Raw genomic sequence first — 18,765 nt, 5'->3', positions numbered from 1 at the left:
CTAAGCAGCTTTTACAGTTTACTGGATGTATATTAATGCCACAGGGACCAGGTAGCAATAAATAACCTTAGTGGATTAGCTGACCTGGGTCTTACTGTGAAATACAAATAAGAAAAGTGTTCATAAGCATAAGTTTAGGCACCAAAGGCAGTCTTCTGATGTTCCTTCTCTAGTCAGTGAATGGAGACTGGTTCCTTCTAATGAGGAGCACTGCTATAGGGTTTTAGATCTCCCTGAGTTCTCAGGATGACAACTGCTCTGTTCTTGGCTGCCTCCTCTGTTTTTGCCCTCCCTTCAGAAATAGGTAGGTGGAAGATAAATATAAGGCAAGAGTTAAGAAATAAAATAGCATATTTCAAAGTAAGAATATCAGAATGAATGACATGTGTATCACTAACAATAAATTCCAAATATTTATCTGCAGTGTGTGTTTTCCACATTATTCCAGCAAGGATTCAATGATATCCATGAGCTTTTCAGATGCTTCATAAAATGGCATGCCAAAATAAATCTGTATTTGAAAACAAGACCACAGCTGAGCACAAATGAGTGAAGAATTCAAGGACACAATGAGTGGGTGGATAAATGCAAAGGAATAGCATATGTCAGCACTACCAATTAACAAGTATCAACTGTGTATCTGGCAGTTTAATTACTTGCTGAAATAATTCTATTTTTGTGCCTTTTCCCCCCTAATTTCCACTAACTTTTCCTTTTCTCTGACACACTAATATTTCTCTCTAAACTTTACCTGTCACCACCTATACCCTAGGATGATGAATTGCTTCCCTTTTGGGGAAAGGGAAGAGAGGAACAAGTGGAACTTGAAAAAAATCCTGGAAATATAGATTTGTAATATCATAAAAATGTGAGGGGTATTAAGAATTATGATATATTGAGACACTCACTGGTGACCTGGAAGTGTTCGGATACAGATTCGGCATAGACCTTTTTGTATGAGGGAAGCCTATTAAAGAGAAATCTCAGAGCTAAACTGCTTAACTGGCTTCCACATTCTGCCTCTCCAGATCTCATTTGCCATTTCTAGTGAATTGCCGTGTATTTCCTATTCAATTTGTTTCACAGAAGACCTGTTTTAAACATGGTTAATTTGTCTCCTGATAATGAGCATACAGTCACATGATATCAAGCAGTTTAAAATCTCTCTGTAGGATGTAAGCAAACTCAGCATGAATTTGATCTCAAACCTCCTCTGCTCTTTCCCTTTTGTCTAATGCAGCATATGGAGAAAAAGAACACAGGTTCAAGAAAACAAATTAAATTTCATCTTATGGGTGTTTTCATTGACAATATTATTTGTCAGAACCCTGGAACATAAACCATGTTTTCTTGATAGTGATGGTATCAGTAGTTACTGAGAGAGTCCACAGAAGACATTCTTACACAAGGGGGAGTGACTGTAATGAAACAGGGACAAGAAAAACATTATGTAACTATTCCTGAAAAGCTACACAATTCAGACCAAATCTTCTCATTAACTAATTCACAGTTATTCATAAAAAATGTTGGGTATTCTATGAATAAGTCTAAGGGGATATTATTATAGGGATTTACTTATGTCTCAATATGAAAAGCAACATTTATTATGTCCTGAAATTAAATCTGTATATATACAGTGCAATTTTTAATTGTTATTCTAAAACAAACAAACAAACAAGCTGCTTTTATACATGATGAATGCAAGTTGAAAGATTTATATAGAAGCTTTAGTTTGGTTTTTATGCTGTTAAAGACAGACTTAAATACAGAGTCGATGCAGAATAAAATTCTGCGTAGGTGGTCCTATGTAAGAAAATGCCATAGTCACATTAACTGTATCACCAAAGAATAGTTATAAGTACAAGTAGGATGTCATCGCTCAAGTTCAGGGTAAAACAATTTCAGGGTAAGTTCCAAGAGGAACAGAATTAAGGCATATGACGAATTATTTTAATTGGTTTTATGATTTTCACCCATGCTATCTGTGCTTGTAGGCATCCCATTCCTTCCTAAGTTTCCTCTGCCTCATTTTGTCTCCTTTTTACTCTCATTTCCTCCTCCATTTTCAAGTTACAGAAAATGCCAACATGCTTTAATAAAGAGGTAGATCTCTATGAACCTACCATGAAACTACTCCAGCTTCACAAAGTGCTGGATAAATTGAATGGTTGTAGCAGTCAGTCAACAACTAGCTGTTCTAATACCTGCCAAAGGAAGAGATGCCCCTCTCTGATCAAAGATAAGGTAATAACAGTAATTAGTACTGCGAACATGCTACAGAATGCAACAGTGAGTGTCACAAATTAAAAATCTCTGATGTCACCAGACTTGAATGCAAAAGGTGAGTCCTATTTTTCCTTTGAGACAACTCTCATCTTAGAGAAACAAAGAGAAGTCATAGCTTTATATACGGGTTTAGGTTTACAATAAACTGGATTACCATTAATTGCAGAATATATATATATATATCAGGGGCAAGTATTACAAGGCATATTTAAAAGACAATACTTCCTTTCCTGCTGGGAAAAAAACCCACAAAAACCCACAAAAAAACAACAACTGCAAAAAAAATTTTGTATCACCATGTGTTATCAATAGACAGGAAATCTTAGCTGCTTTGGAAAACAGAGAAACATCAAAAGGTGTGGGGGAAACATCTTGATGTCCTTGAAACTAAAGAATAAAACTGGAAATAAGAAGATTAAACAGCAAAAATATAACATTTGGCTTATAAAGGGTTTTTTCTCCTTTTTTAAATTCCCTTATAAAATGCAATGAATATAATTCTCATCTTCTAAAATCCGTGCAAGTCAGTCAGAATATTTCTACTGATTTTAGTGGAGTTCAGAACAGTTCAATTCCTGTGCCATGCGGGTTTATGTGCACTGAGTCAGGGCAGATGTACTGCAAAATCAGCACACAATTTACACAGTTAAAAAGACGATTGGAAAAAGCAACGACCTCAGTGCTGAGAAGCTGGTAGGAGTAAAGAGCCATATTTGACTCATGTTATTTGCTGCAAAACCCAAAGGATTGGTACTTATAATGACGTGGTATGCTGTAAATACTCACTTTGCATACAATACAGTCACTTTTCCATATAAAATTGTGCAACAAACCTGCAGGAACAATTTCTCGTGGGCTAAGGAAATCACCAGGAAGCTGGTTTTACTTCTCTTTTCTCTCTTGATTAGGAAATGGTATAGTTATCTATATGTATCTACTGCTTTGCTTGAGAAAATGACAAAATTAATTTGTGCTTGCTTATTTATCAAAGAATTCAATAAATACTACTAAAATGTAGGACTTACCAGAAATAATGAAGAGCCATTAGAGAGAAGGAGTTGACCAAAAGTCATTAAGAGGCTTCAAGTATTAAGGGAAAAAACCCCTCATTTTCTAGAAGTCCAGAGAAACACCTGCTACAACTGTAACTCTTGTTGAAATAAGCTGCGTGGGAGGAGAAGGGACTAAACACTAGGAGCCCTTAAACAACTCACAGTTCCTAGTAAACCTGGAGAATTAATGCGCACTTCAGAAATTAGCATATGGAAATCAATTTAAAAATGGATATTCACTAATTCAGATATCAAAGCAGAGAAACATTCAAGTTCTTTGCTATGATTTATTAGTTGTCTTTGGCTTCCTCAACTACAAATTAAATCAGTGGATAATCTGAAAACATAAAAAACTAAAATTAACTTAAATATCAGTTTCCTAATACTTATGCTTTGCAATTTGCCAGACACACAATAAATTTTCAGCTGTGTTAAGTGATAGGAATGCTGGATTTAAAATACAAACAACACTCAGACTTTAGCAACTCACAATTAATGCTTTTCTTTGTCATTCAGATCACTAAATATATACAACTTACTTTCGAAATTTGTTGTATTTTACTGTTGAAAAATACCACACCTGCTGAATTTTGTAAATAGAACACACCAATATTTTTAACAATATATTGACCTACTGTCTCCACATTTGGATGCAGGTTTAAGCCACATTCTGGCCATGTACTTTACAAAATTTATATTCCTACTCTGTCACATAGCACTTAGTGAAAATATCATAACACTCTGTTAATAATTTAACAACTAAAATGACAAATATGGGTTCAGAATATGAACAGCTTAAGTCTGTCCCCACTGACATGGCTTTATAAGTTACATTTTTTTTTTACTCACTTATGATTCAGCCTCCTTTTCATCCACAAATCTGGAATATACTTGGATTTTTCTTTCATATTCCTTTGTGCACTACTGAAAGAAATTCTTATGCCTTATTTTCTTCCTTTTAATCTATTGTCTATAATGGATATATATTTGGGTGCTGACTAGCAATGAAACAAGAGTCAAGATATTACCTATGGACTTACTGACAAAGTTAATAGGTAGAAAAATAGAATGGGAATTTACATTGCAGTAGTGGATAGCATCACCTATGGACATTCTTTCTGGTGGTTTTACTATTTGAAACTTATGACTATTTAATTCAGGGCTTTGCAGGCTGCTTGGATGAACCTTAAAACTTCAGCAACACACTGCAAACAGGATCAAGCCTAAAGCTGAAAGACTCATTTTCAAGAATCAACTCAAGCAAAGATACCCGTAGGATAATATCAGGATTAGAAGTCAACCACAGGTCAACCAGGTATTAGAAATACAACTACAGAAAAATGGACAAAAAAATCTCAGTGATTCAGCAAATTTCATATGCTGAAAACACAACAAATATGTTTTATGCTGCATCAGCCACCGTTATTAACTGAGAAAAAGTAAAAAGTGGTAAATAGTTCTTTCTGCTTATAGAAAGTAATTTGTTTCACAAATTTGGCTCCAACTCCCTTCCCACATAAGTTAATTATCATTATAGAATGATCAAAAATGTGACACATGAAACTTCTTTTTTTGATGAAAATTACATCTAAGTAAGCTCAAAACAAGATCTGCTAGAACAGTGGTGAGTTTATGAACCTGTTTTATAAACATGAAAAATTTAATGCAATACACTCAAGCCAATATGTGATTCTAACAAAGAAAAAAGGTAGCTGAACAAAGGTACTTCCAAGATGCGATGACCCAGGAAGCATGGGATGGGGAAAAGGCAAGAAAAAAAGGGAAGAGATCAACTACCTGTCTTTAAACTTTCAAAATATTTGGAAGACTACTATAACATGGTGTTAAAGCTACAACTTGCTGTATGCCAACAATTTGATTTATTTTCTTTGCAATGTATTATTCCAGGGACTCCCTTTAAAATTTTGTAGTACAGCAAAAATATTTCAATGTTTCCAGTAATTTACCACCACAGTGTTCCAGAAATCACCATCATTGTAAACCTACAAGAAGAGACTAAAATTCTTCTACACCCTTTTTTTCCCACATGGCATTTAATTTCTCTAAGATATTGACTAAACCACCCGAAAACCTGAAAAAAAAACATTCAATCACTATGTAAAGATGGTTTTTTGGTCACATGACTCCTTTTCTTAGCAATCTAAGCAGCGACGATATAGAATAAAACAAACTTCATTGCCCTGAAACATGCCAGTCTTTTACAACTAATAGTGAAAAACATATCCTTTTCCTGAGCAGGGGGCCATACATAACAGATATAAGTATCTGCATTCAGATGGTTAACAAGTGTGTTAGAAGCAACCATACAACACAAAGATCTTCACTAGAAATCAGAGCACTCTGGGAATGAGAATCATTCACTCTTCCCTCAACTTGTAATAACACAGACTGCCAAATGACTGGCTGAGTTTTCTGTTTTCAAAACCATTCACTAAGATAAATTTTTGTACAAAGGCAATTTTAGGCTTTTTATCTCATATTTGCTACCCTCCATGGTGAGGTTGATTTTTCTCAGAATTGCTCTGAATGCTGTACCTAATGAGTATTTCTGTTTTGGTCCTATGCAGACTTCAAGGCCCCAAAAATACAGGACAAAATTGTCTTTAGACTGCAGGGGAGAAAACCTACCAGAGTTTCCAAGGTAGGTAGAAAGAGAATAGACTAATTGGAAGAGATTTCAAGAAATAAGAATGTTGAAGTGGGAATGCATGAAAGGACCTTGATATCTTCAAGAACTGCCTACATTAGATGCCTCAAAAGGGTCACAGGGCATATGTGAGAGAAAAAGCAACAAAACTAAGGTGTTCCCACCTTCCTGTCACTAGGAATGTGGAAAAAAAAAGTCTAGACTTCTTTGTCTAAAACTTAATTTTGCAAGCATCCCTTGATGAATTGCTCTTTTCTCTACTAAGTATTTTCTGTTTAGAAACAGTAGTTTGCTTCTGGTGCCTACTTTTCAAGAACAGTGGTTGTCTTCTCTGCTTGTGCTTCAACGGGGAAGGGGAGAGAGCACATCTAGGGGTTGGATGAAAAGGAAAATTATATTTTCACTAAAACTGTGATGGATACAGAAACAGTCTCTCGCAAAGCAGGGCATTTCCCCTAGTTATCCCATTTGTTGCAACTGTACAATCATGTCAGATTACAAACAGGAGAGCATGCAACTTGAAGGGTGCATAGGAGACACCACAGCTTTAGTTCAGCCTGAGAGAAAACCCAAAACTGTGTGAATGGACATGTATTTTCACAAAGGACTAAGCTCCCTGTTTAGCTCTAGTTTTCACTGTAGAGTTATGACTAATGAATCCATAATACTGCAGGAAGGTGATTAAATTTTATCATGACAAATGTTCATGTGTTCCTGTATGTTCTGTAACTAACATCTGCGAGCACTGGCTTCACTCATTAAGAGAAAAACAGACTCTAATTTTTAAAAAATGAAAGTTGCAAAATCTAAACTATCACTTATAACATGAATAAAGTCAGAAAGGTATTTCAAAATAAAGGTAATTATTGAAGGGATTTCTGAGTCATCCTCTGATGGTGTCCACCTACCTGAAAAGTAATATAACTTGTGACACCAGCTACAGAATTGCAAGAGAGAAGTTACTTTAGGAGATGTCCATCCTGATTTAATACTAGCTGATGAATCACATAAAAAGAAAATATTCTACTCTTTAAATATTTATCATATTGTTTAAATATTAAAGATTAGACTTTTCTTATTGATTGCCACATCAGTATTATACAGGTTGGAAATTTGTTTACAGTCTTTTACAATAAGAGCAGTACCTGTCACTGTCAGATGACATTGCTTTCAAGCCTCTGGCTGGTGACAGCTTTCTTGATGTGACATGACAAGTGTAATTAAAACTCTGTTTTCAGATACATTTGCATTTTATTTCTGATGAAAAGTGTTTTATGAACCTTCAGACTGACCGGAAAAAATACTGAATCTTCCTATAACTTTGGCTTAGGATTTGCAGACTGAAAAGACCCTCAGAATAGTTATTCAGTGAACAAGACAGAAAAAGGCAGTGAATTTATGCCAAGGTAAAATGAGGATGAGAAAAAGTTCTTTTACTCAGACTGTGGTCAGTATTTTTCACAAGTATTGGGAAACTCTGAAGAAATCCTTCAAAATAACATTTGTTAAATAGTGGCAAACATGAAGATGCGAGAAAAAAAAGGTAAAATGGAGTAATTAAGCACGACTATTAGGGCAATGAAAAAAACATTCTTACTGGCAGATTGCAATAAATTGCATACTTCTAAAGATACGGTAGAGAATCCATGGAGATTCTGGAGAAGCAACCTGAACCACACCTCTAGTGCTAAATAAGCAAATCATTAAGAATTTTCGTATCTGCATCTCAGCTCTACTGTCAAAAGCCACAGATGTACACATTTATAGAAGATGTAGGATTTCTGTTCTATATCAGAAATACACAACTCAACTTATTGTAATGCATGGAGGTTTAGAAAACTTGACACTTGAGAGCTGCTTTACCAGGCAAGTAAGAGAAGTTAGTTGCTGAGGAACAATGAGGTAGAGCAGAGAGATACATAAGTTATCACTTGAAAAAGGTAGATTTGAAGGTGTCGTGACTGCCTTCATGACAGTAAAGATATTTTCAGTTGATAGTAGTAGATAGTGGAAGCAGTATGCTAAAGAGTTGAAAAAAGTGGACCTCTATCTAAACTCCCCAAGTAATTCTAATCAAAACCTATCACAGCTTTTCCCTAGCAAATTACTTTAGCCGAACACAAAACCACATTATATTTCTAGAGAAAAATGACAAATCCTTCACTCTTCTCTCAATCACAAATATGAAAGAAGGTATTTCCAGTATTTCTGCCAGAGAAACAGATATTGCTCCATCAACATAAATGACTGTTCATATTTTCATATTCGGCAATGCGTTACCTTCTTATGCTCAGGATATTGCAGTATTATAGGATTTTAATTGATATTTTAATCAAAACTGAGCAGTTATTTGATTATATATGTTCATATAAATCATAAACATAAAATTGCTCCTCTAATGATTCTAACCACAGATTTTTTTATTATTACTTTTATTAATTTCTCTTTTATTGAGTTGTAGAAGTTAATTAGGAAGTTTTGATTTTAGGGCATTGGTTACCTTGTTTTGTGAATTTCTAAGCTACCTGTAATTAAAATGGCCCATAAAGGTATATGACTCTCTGAGAATCAGTACTTAGGACTGTTTCTACCCCTTTTTCTTACAATATATGCAACTTAGAACTCTGTGCTACAGGTCATTACAGAAAGACATGGACAAACTCGACTAGGAGAGGTTAGACAACTTGTCCAAAGGAAGCTGGAGTTCATGAAGGCCCAACACTTTATCTTTCATGAAATGCAAATAACTATATATTTATTAATTCTTTCCTGAAGCATTGATGCTGGATCTTGGAGAGCCTGGCATTCACAGCAGGTGGACTTCATGATTGCATCACTATAATGGCCTTGTGTCCTGTGATGTAGTCATAGAGTTGTCAGGCTTTATAGATTATTTCTAAACCTAACATTAATTATTTTGAAGAAAATTATAAAGTATACTGTAAGTATATCACAGGATATGTTTCCAGCTTCTCTTATAGTCCATCAAAATATTCTGTTGCATCTTTTAATCCATGGGATAAAACAGACATCTGCATATTCATTTCCCTTTTCTTCCACAAATTTTATTGCTCTAAATCAAGAAGAAGTAACAGATGAAAAGTCTCATATACTGAGACAAGATTATTTTGCATTCTCCTTGTCCAAGGAGATGTAGTTCTTGTGACATTCCCTGTTTTATTACAGGGAAGTGAGAATGTGAAGGCATTCAAGAGAGAAAAGTCAAAACTCAGGCAAAACTGAGGGAAATTTTGATAAAATCTTTGTAAATATCTTGATTCTTGCCTACTGTCTGAGCTGGAACGTATAGCTGATTATTTTAGACAATAATTCGTAACATTAATGAACAATACTGAGGTAAATGTATGTAAATAGTCAATTAGGATTTATATTTTGAATTATATAATAATATTATAATATATAATATATATAATATAATAATATATAATGGCCAGTCTTCGCAAGCGAAGATCCGGGGAAGGTCTTTACACCTTCCAGCCTGCGCATTGGATTTTTTTTTTTTAGGTGAGACACAGTGTGCGCGGAACTGAGCCCACCCTTTAATCCTAAGGTTCATCTGCCGGGGCCAAGTGAGCTTGGACGGTGGCAGCGAGGTCCTCAGGACGTAGATGGGTTGCCTTTTTAAGGGCTAATGAGCTCCATCTGCCCGGGAGTGTCCCTGACCGGGAATCGAACCCGGGCCTCCGCGGTGACAGCGCCGCGCCCTTACCACTAGACCACCAGGGGCTCCTCACATTTTGAATTATAAGAACCTAAAAATTACAGAGCTTTCCTGACTCTTCACAGCAGTTTCTTCCCTATGTTCTTTTCCCCCTTCCCATGAATCCATGTACCACCGTTGCAAAGGGGTACTCAGAGTGAAACTCTGTTGGTCTTCAATTACATTGTCACTAGAGAATCCCCTTTTGGCAGAGATGGGAGCCCTTTCTGACACTGCAGCCCTATAAGCCAGTCTCAGGGACCAGAGAAAAGTGCATCTCTAATCTTTGGCTCATGTGAGCTGTGCCAGTGACAGCACATCACACTTCACATCAGTGGGCTTAGCATCCCTGCCTCTAAGACAGCGCTGGTGACACAAGATGGTGGTACATTCTTTATCAACTTGAGGAGAGGCATGGGTGTAAGACAGTAGACAACAACACATATTTCAGCACAAAAGACTCTTTCAGTTACAAGAAACCCCTGATAACAGCCAAACTTAAACTTTCTATGCATAAACTATATTTTGTAGTTACGCACAGAGAAGAAGCACAGAATCATTCTATGGCATTTTCAAAATAACTTTGGAAAGCTGAGCTGCACTTTAAACAATAACATGAAGAATATCTAGACTCTAAAAAGTATTAAAATTAATTGTGGGAATATAAATCACTCTATTATGAAAGATACACTCTCTAAATGATGATATGATATGATACACTCTCCAAAGATGGTAATTATAAGTTAGCATTCCATCTCCATCTGAGGTTAACAAGATAAAATTGCAAAAAAAAAAAATTAAGTTATTGTCTGACATCACTGTACATAAAAAGTAATATATGTCCTCCATTCCATAAGGGAATTAAAAGGACGTACATTTATTACACATTTATTGTACATATGCTAATCTCTGGTGTAAGTCTATGGAATTAGACAAGGGGTCATTTGGCCAAATAGCACATACAAAGAAAACAGGTCAGGTTTTAAGGATAGTGTACAAGCAGATCTGAAAAGTCAATGGGATTAGTCTGTGCCTTCATTTTCCAAACAGCATTTATAGTTTTTATAGCAGCACCAGTGAAATTACACAAACTCCATGCTACCACAAAAACTTAACAATATTTCAGCAAACTGTATGTTTTTATTATGTTCTTTCACAATGTAATGTCATGGCAGTAACTAAAGCTAATTTGAAAATTAGCAAGGTCTTTTTAATATTTGACGCTGAACTTGAAGACACTGCCTGTCATCTATCATTGAATCAAGCTCATAACACCAAACCCAAATTTTTGTTCCATGGATAACAACAGAATTTGATCCTTTGATCTTAAAAAAAGTTTCAAATATAGAATGTGCCATAAATGTATGCCCATTTGAGAAAAACGCTCATCTAAGTAAATGCCCATCAGAAGAAAAATCCCTATTCCCAGAGATCCCCAGGAAATCTGCATTTCTCCTTTCTTTCTTTTTTTTTTTGGTTGGTTTGTTTGTTTGTTGTTTGGTTTGGTTTGGTTTTTTGTGAGAGCAAATTGGAATAGTACATCTCTCAAACTAGTCCTCTACTAGGTCCTTGGCTTGAACAAGCAAGAGAAAACAGTTTGCAGCAACAGTGAAGATAAAAGGTAGTGGCAATTGTTCGAAAGGAAGAGAGCAAGGAAATGGACATTAAGAAGGGATCTCAAGAAATCAGAGATCACACTGGATGAAGAATTCCTTCAAGCACTAACAAAAGGGATGAACATTATTGCTAAGAACTTATGCCACACTGATACAGCCTCTGCAACAAATGAACCCAATTGCATCAAGAAAGCTGAAGGCTGCATTCTTGTGGCTCGAAAATGTCATTAAATCCATAAATGTTAGTGCTCCTATTTATATGTGATGCTCAGAGAGCCATGCACCTTCTGAAATTAATCAGCAGTGTTTCAAACTACTCCAGCTTCCCCAGATTTAATCACCATTAAAACATCTATGATGGTTCCTCCTCAAGGGACTTAATATTCTTTGATATTCTTACGTATAATTACTTCTTATAATCGGTGCATAGCTATTAAGTGATGTACTGCTAAACCTCCAGGTTTCAAATGAATAAATATTAGCCTAATGTGCTCAATCAATGCATAGAAATAACTTTAAGCACTTTTCCTGCAAGGGAAAATATTTACCATATATCATAGTTAGATTAGCTTGAGGCACTAAGCAGCTGATAGAAGAGGATTGAAAGCCTGGAAATCACTTTAAAAGTCCTTGCATTTCTGTGAAGGACATCTTTAACAGAGAGGGAGAAAAGAAGCAGCAAGCTCTGTTACCTTGAGCTTCCTATAAAACAGAGTACTTAGGATCAGAACCATGTCAGAATATTTGCTTTGTGAGACACAAAATGATCCGTTCTGTAAAGAGAAATCACTAGAGGATACAAAGAGCTTCTTGGCTCTTCACTTTACTGAATTTTTCAACCTAAATGACTCCAGAAGCTCTGGAGTAGGTTGTTAATAAATAAAACCACCCCTCAACTGAAGTTTACTCTGTACATGGGGTCATGCCTGGCTAGGCACACAATTAATATCTTACACGTAATTGTACACTTTAACACCATACCAAACTCTTTAACACCATAGCTTTTAACATTAATAATAATATTCAAAGAGTACCTTCAGTACTTCTCAGTCTGAAGATGAGGGCCAGATGGAATAATTTCTATATAACTTAGAGAAACTTCAATATTGTATTGAAAGTCAGCTGTTGGATTTTTTTCTTTATCCACACTCAATAAAATAAAAAAGAAAACATGAATAGCATTTTGCAGGTTCTTTCTGTCTAGAGAAAACTTTACTTGTTTCAAGAGTAAGGTTATAATCAAGATAACAGTAAATTTAGCTAAAACTGCAGGTACATTTATATACAAAGCTATAAAACTACACACTTTCTTTTTCCACTGCATAAGGGAAAGCTTCCTTTATCAAATACGTCATGTGTAAATAATGTTCTTAAAATTTTTTGGTTACTCTTTTGGTTAATTGTCAAATTAATTCTTATTTCCTTAAATGTACCAAATGTGAGTTGATTGCTTGGATATGTTAAGTGGACTGAAGATATAATTTTCCAAATTCACTATCTGGTTTGATTATTGGTTCTTCCTTTTTTCATTTATTATCAAAGTTGAAGACTTTCTTACACATGGCAACAAAAATAATGGAATTCATCAATCTTACCAAAACACCTAGCAGTTCTGTTAAAATGCCTTTGCCACTGCTATTTTTATGCCAGCTCAAAATTTCTTCTGCCAACATGACTTAGCATTTTAGACACTTAATTTTTACTTTTTTTAAATTTTTTTTTTTTTAAAGCATAAAATCATAGATTATACTGAGTTGGAAGGGACCCATCCAAATCATCAAGTCCAACTCCTGGTCCTGTGCAGGACACTCCAGGACTCACACCATGTGCCTGGGAGTGTTGTCCAAATGCTTTTTGAACTTAGACAGACTTGGTGCTGTGACCACTTCCCTGGGGAGCCTATCCCAGTACTCAACCACCCTCTGGGTGAAAAACTTTTTCCTGTTATCTAATCTAAACCTCCTCTGACTCCACTTCATGATCATGCAATGAGGTCTCCCCTCAGTCTCCTCCAGACTGCACAGACCAAGTGGCCTCAGCTGCTCCTCATACAGCTTCCCCCTCCAGACCATTCACCATCCTTGTTGCTCTCCTTTGGACGCTCTCTAAGAGCTTAATGTCTCTTTTATATTGTGGTGCCCAAAACCGCACACAATATTCAAGGTGAGGCCACCCCAGTGCAGAGCAGAGCAGCACAATCCTCTCCCTCGTCCAGTTGGTGGTGCTTTGGCTGATGCCCCCCCCGGACACAGCTGGCCCTCCTGGCTGCCAGGGCACTGCTGACTCATATTCAACTTGCTGTCAACCAGGATGGCCAGGTCCCTTTCCACAGTGCTGCTCTCCAGCCTCTCATTCCCTAGTCTGTGCCTACATACAGGGTTGTCCAGTCCTAGGTGCAGAATCTGGTATTTGCCCTTGTTAAACTTAATACATTTGTCCATCTCTCTAATTTGTCAGGGTCTTGCTGCAGGGCCTCTCTGCCCTCTAGGGAGTCAACACCTCCTCCCAGTTTAGGGTTATTGGCAAACTTACTAAGTATCCCTTTGAGTCCTGCATCCAAGTCATTAATGAAGATGTTGAAGAGAACTGGGCTGAGGATGGAAGACTGAGAAACCCCACTAGTGACTTGATGCCAGGTTGATTGACCCTCCTCTGTTTGATTTTTTCCTTGTTATCTAGTTAGGTGCTACAATCTAGCACACAAATGACCATGTATGTACAGGTAAAACACTAAAATACAAACTAATTTAAAATAAAATACTCATTGTTTGCCCTCCTTTTGAATTCATGGTTAAACTGTGAGCAACTAAACTTTACAAATTATTCATATTTTAGTTTCCTGAAAAGAAATTGTATTTTTGAACGGAGTATGTTGTAATCCTTCATGAAAGAAAAGTGTGGTTTCTTGGGAGCTTTATTTAATTGAAATTCAATACTATTCTTCCAATAGTACACAATAACATTAAGAAAAATGAGCAATTACTTACAAGCAGAGCGCAAGAGGGTAAAGCAAAATGTTCACAACAAAAGTTTTGAAAAGAAGGTTTTCTCAAGTTTTGAAAGGTAGCTACACAAAGTGAGGACAGAATTATGTTCCTTTAAAAACAAACTCTTGTTTTATAAATTATTTCTTATTTCATGTATGATGGAATTGATGTCATCTGTAGTAAATCAGGATAATTTTTCCTTTTCTTTAGCTCTTTTTCAGTGCTTTCTTAATGAATTTGATTTCACACTAAAACCAGCAAGGACAGAAATTACATGTTTCTGCCATACTAGCAAAGATACTGGATGAACACTAACTGCAAGAAAGGGTCCTGACATTACTATGGTTCATTCTCAGAAACTGCAGGAAGAAGCACGACAAAATCAGGGTTTTGGTGCCTTAGTTGAAAACAAAATTGACAAATGCCAATTTTACAGCACAGTTTTTGCCAAATTCTAATGTGACTGATATTCCCTTCATTTTTCAGAATAAAATGGAAGGGTGATTTTAAGCCAGAATTTCAAACACAGATAACACAATTTCCTATCACTGGATCATGAGAGCTGGATTCACTATGTTTCCTGAAGGCATTCTTCATCTTTCATTAGCCAAGAAAATCTCTCCAACCCTAATGTCTGCCAGCTTGGTGCAGAAGCCAGCCAGTGACCGTAAATAGACTAATTTCTTTTATTGGAGAAGACAGTTCTTGTTCAGAGCTGAAACACATTGGCTGACTGAGGTAAGAAATATTTGGGATTCATGGTCATTCCTTTTTTCATAATGAATACAAATCTTTATCCTCAAGGTTTTCTCACCCTGTATTCTAATGCAACATTTACATGATAAATATCTAACTTCACTAACCTACAGCATTGGTGCAAGTTTTTGAAAAGCAGAAGATGTACATACACTGAGCTAAATTATGTATATCTGTAAAAAAAGCAACAAAAATTCTTTTAGAATGAAGGACATTTGTACAATTAAAACTTCATTTAAGAACAGATCCAGCATACATCTGCTAAAGCAGAACAGGACAGGAAACAGCTTTTAGTGAAATAATTAGTTTTCTTTCATTTTTGTGCTAGGTATATGACAATTATTTCACCTCCTCCTGCCCCATCTGTTATGCTAGTTAGTTACTTCTTGAAACAGAAAAGAATCAGGTTATTTCACAGCTGTAATACTCGGAATAACGTATATCTAGGAAGAAGAGGTTTTGCAAAGAAGACAGAATCAAATTTTCTTGGCAAATACAGTTTAAATTCAGTTGATATGAACAAGAGCCTAGAGTTTCAAAAATGCTCACTACTCATCAGCTCTCACTGTTCTCAGTGGGAACTGCTGGGTGCCAAGTGCTTTTGAAAAAAACCTGTCTCTGATGTCATCTCTAGATGTCTGACTTGGAGCTGCAGCATCATGAAACTATTTTTAAAGTCTGGCCCAATATTATTTATTACTGTATTATAAGGCAGTGTAATAAGATCCTTTGTCTACGATTATGTACTATACAGTTTTACAGTACTATAAAGAATTACAGGAACATCCAGCAAAGCTAAAATGTGCATTCATGAATGTGGTTAACATAACCACTTAACGTTATGAAGTAAATGAACTATTTGTTTGTTATTGCATTTCAAAAGAAATAATATTTCATGCTAAATTTACCTCATACAAAAGGATCTAATCTGCTGATTCTCAAATACATTGAGAAAAGAAATGTGCATGTGAAATCAGTGGCTAATTGCACATGTAAACCCTATACTGGTTTAACTGTAATAGTTCCTTCTGCCCATAAAAGTGCACAAATTCAGTTTATGCATTCAAATAAGCTAATTTTGGCAGGTGTCTATTAAATTGAATTTGCCATTGCAAGATGCACTTAAGGACATTAAAAAAAACTTGTAAAGTGTAATTCTGTAATACAAAAGTGACTCCTCATGAATTTTATATTGCTCCACAACCAACTTATTCAGATTCTACTATCTTTATGAGATTTTAGTTCTTAACTCATTATTGAAGCACAGTTCAAGGACAAATGAACTACCTTATGTTCATTATTTGTACTCAGAATCATTTAATAAAACCTTGCTACAGATCTACAGTTGTAGATACTGATAAAAAAAAAAAAAAAGGTTTGCAGAGAGCATCATCATACTCTCGTAGCTAAAACCTCATTTTTTGGCATAAAAGTATTTACTTATATGTCCTTAGAAATCAAATCTCTGCAAGATCAGCAAAATGAAATAGGGAAAGGGGGGGAGTGCTATTGAACATAAACATCTCTTTCACAGTCTCATTATTTCAACAGCCTCAGTACAAGTATTTCCTTGATTATTCTTCAAATAACACAGAAGAAAAACAATCTGTGAGGCTATGAATTTAATTTTTCTTGCAGTAAGACGTATAAATGTCATGACCGTGAATCTCCATAGGAAGAAACACGAGAATCAGAAAAGTCTATAAGAAGAATCTTCTGGAAGGGCCAAGAAGAAAGTGGTATGGGGAAGCTTTCAACAGCAGTAACAATAAACAGAAAGGCATCCAACCCAGATTTATTTTCATATTGTAGGCTAACTACTGAATTTTCAGAGTTGATAGAGAAAATGTTTGGTTTAATTGCAGACAAAGGATATTTAGTAGCACTCACAACCACAATAAACACTGCACTGCAGTACCACTGTTTCATTCATTATTCAGAGTGCAAACATAGCATGTAGAGTGCTGCACAAACTCCACATTTTTGGTACCTGCTTCAATATCAAATGGGCTACAAACTCCTTAGTGACTCCATGTGAATGAATCATAACACAAACTTTGGAATGAGGCAACTGTATCAGCAGTTTTGCACCTGGCATGACACATGACCTGCATATTGAGGGAACTGGTAGCCTTGTGATTCGTAAGAATAACCTGATTATGCAGTGATGAACTAATAGCTGTGTTAGCTGCCACTGCCAGCTCCTTGGACAGATGAAAAGTCAGCAGTGTCATATAATGGACATGTTAAAATCCTTGTTCCTGCTGAATGCAGAAATGCAAAGAGCAATTTGTTTTTCTGAGGCCTGTGTTTAGAACACTGCAAAGGAAAAAGCCTTCGAAATCACCCCATTACATCTGCATCTACTAAGAAACCAAAAATTCAAGAAATATTAGCCCTGTTGTAGACTGTTCTCCTTCATCCCTGAAATCAATGTTCACCTTTATCACTTGGCCAAAATAAAAATGATCCAAAGCACATTCAGATCATCACAGAAGTAATACCTTTCTCATTTTCATTAGTCTTCTGGGCAACAGTGAACCTTCAGGATTTAACAATTATCTTCTTTCCAACCCGACTAATCAGGACTAATCTTCTTGTCTTCTTCTGATCTACTCCAGCAAATTCACTGCTGCTATGAAAACCTGAGATTCTGGAGGAAGACTCATAAATCCCTAATTATCTGTAAACTCTGTAAAATTTACTGTGCTGAAATACTGAGGAAATGTTTCCAGCAAAACCTCAATGAAAAGGGAATGTCACACGATTTTCTTTTTTATATTTTATATCAAGTTCAATGAGAGTTGTCCTAAGGCTTGCAAACATTTTCAACAGAACTTTGGCCAATTCATGACTTCAAAGAAACTACAGAAAATATTTTTTTTTTTTTTAAGCTACAACTGAAACTAAGCATCAGGCTCCTGACTGATTGAATTGCATGTGCATTCTACTATTTTTAGAGCACAAGTAAATCTAACAACAGTTTTTGGAAGGCAGGTAAATCTGAATGCACATAAATTAAAATTAAGCCCAGATCTACCCTTTTGTGTGTATGTATTTGAACACTGTTTAGTTATGCTAGTTTCAGTGGAGCTGTTTCTGAGGTATATTTGGAAGGTATCACATATGGATCCAATTTCAAGTGAACTGCTCAGAAACAGTGCTGCAAAGGCTTATTACAGGGGGTTTGTAATAGATCATATATAATTTTATTAACCATATTTCATAATGCCCTCTTCATTGTCCTGGAGCTTTGATGAACAATAGCATCTGCGAAACAAGCTACTGAGTTTTCAATTGCTCTGACAATTTTAAGTAGCTAGCTGCAAGCTTCATGTTGGTTTCTTTCCCATATCTTTCTTTCTTCTCCATTACCAGCTAGATATTTCAGAATTAAATATGCATTTGAATAAGGTCTAGAATCTAGACCCTCCTGATCCGACTTTAATTGCTTTTCTAGAGGAAAGGGTTTCCCAGGGGAATGGTGAAAGTCTCTTCTGAATGAGTTTATGAGGTATTTTAGGGTGCCAGATACCACAATTTCTACAGCAAGGCATGTTGTCCACATACCTTACACATGCAGATAGCTTTGAAAATCCTGCCATGACAAAGAAAGAAGAAAGCAAACCAGGATCTCCCAGAAACCAGAGAATTCAGAATTAATAGACTTGAGCATTTC

The 18,765-nt window shown here is 35.9% G+C and overlaps 1 protein-coding gene across 1 annotated transcript in view; it reads right to left on the bottom strand.

Moving 5' to 3' along the window:
• The window catches only part of PRKN (parkin RBR E3 ubiquitin protein ligase), a 705,198-nt gene that overhangs the window by 194,364 nt on the left and 492,069 nt on the right, over positions 1-18,765 (bottom strand). The gene's annotated exons all lie outside the window — the stretch shown is intronic.

Source organism: Myiozetetes cayanensis, unplaced genomic scaffold (assembly GCF_022539395.1).
Source record: "Myiozetetes cayanensis isolate MyiCay16 unplaced genomic scaffold, myiCay2020 scf2-11, whole genome shotgun sequence".
In the NCBI taxonomy this organism is placed as follows: Eukaryota; Metazoa; Chordata; class Aves; order Passeriformes; family Tyrannidae; genus Myiozetetes; species Myiozetetes cayanensis.
The sequence above is the reverse complement of the archived record's forward strand: the minus strand, read 5'-3'. Positions and strand labels throughout refer to the sequence as shown.